The sequence below is a fragment of the Propithecus coquereli genome, unplaced genomic scaffold (assembly GCF_000956105.1).
Source record: "Propithecus coquereli isolate 6110/MARCELLA unplaced genomic scaffold, Pcoq_1.0 Scaffold46, whole genome shotgun sequence".
Classification (NCBI taxonomy): Eukaryota; Metazoa; Chordata; class Mammalia; order Primates; family Indriidae; genus Propithecus; species Propithecus coquereli.
This window is the reverse complement of record NW_012150396.1, coordinates 788,430-789,868: the sequence shown is the minus strand read 5'-3', so window position 1 is coordinate 789,868 and position 1,439 is coordinate 788,430. Positions and strand designations below refer to the sequence as shown.

General features: G+C 31.8%; 1 protein-coding gene across 1 annotated transcript in view; it reads left to right on the top strand.

Moving 5' to 3' along the window:
- UGT8 (UDP glycosyltransferase 8) overlaps positions 1-1,439 on the top strand; it is a 65,980-nt gene that overhangs the window by 63,581 nt on the left and 960 nt on the right. The window lies entirely within an intron of this gene.

The window sequence follows — 1,439 nt, the reverse complement described above, 5'->3', positions numbered from 1 at the left end:
TTTTTTTTAGAAAGAGTTTCTGCAACTAAGTATTTGAATCGCCATTTATCATGTCAAACACAAATGGGAATTAAGACATTTTTCTTCTGGAGTGGCAACTTCTAATATCCCTCCACATAGACATAGGGACAGAATTTGGATGCCCAGAATTGGAAAGAGCTAATGTTTGTGTAAAAGCAATGGTTTGTGATTAAAGTTGAAGAAAGCTAGAGCCTCCTTTCAAAGCTCAGCTACTCTCTAAATCCCAAAATGCTACTAAAATTGAATGACTCCACTTAAATTGAAAAATAACCTCAGGGGATAATTCAGTGACCTTTCCTATTGAAAGTATAATTCATTTTTCATTTTTGATTATAAGTAATCCAACTAGTGTGTAAATATATTATAAAATCACATTAAAAAATACTTATTTGCAATTGGTATACTCAAAATAGTTTGAAAGAGAAAACTTTTAAATCTTATATGATACAGTTTGACAATTATAGGAATTCTATTAATGAAACTTCTCCAAAATAGCATTAAATAATTTCTTATCCTGCTTCTGAGATGGTAATGTTTTCAGCCAGCTTTAAAGACATATATATCAATGCAAAGATACTGTTGTTTTTGCTGTCTACCGAAAATTTTGGTCAAATTTTAGTTAGAAGTGCTTTTGAAGTCCACACAATTAAAATAATCATATTGTCATTTTTCTATAAATCCTGCAAATGTTACAAGTCCCAAAAGGCACATGGCAGTTATATAATTCATACTGTTACTTTTGGATAGTTGAGACATGATTTAAGAGAGAATTCATATGGTAGCGTGCAAGATTTCTGGTATTCTGCCTAGTTTGTGTAATAAAACCAGCAAACTTTTTTCAGTGGAGTAATATATAATCCAAGTTCAGACTGTGAGAAATCAGGACTACATGTAAAATTATACTGTTAATTCAAACAAAACAATTACAGTGTCAATCTGCTCAAAGAAGTCCAGCACCAATATTAATCACAGGTAACACAATATCTCATGTATTATAAAGCATTTATTTATTAACTAATGTAACCTGAAGTTCTCACTGAATTTTTACAGAATATTTTATTCCAGTTCTTAGTGGGAATGATTTCAACTTCTCCCCATTCAGTATGATGTTGGCTATCTGTCACCACTTCTATTCAACATAGTGCTAGCCATAGCAATCAGGCAAGACAAAGAAGTATCCAAATTGGGAAAGAGGAGGTCACATTATTGCTGTTTGCTGACAGTATGATCTTATATCTAGAAAATCCTAAAGATTCCACCAAAAGACTCCTGGAACTGATAAATAAATTTAGCAAAGTCTGTTACAAAATCAATGTACACCAATCAGTAGCATTGCTACACACCAATAACAGTCAAGCTGAGACTCATATCAAAGAATCAATACCTTACACGATAGCAACAAAATAAAATACCTAGAA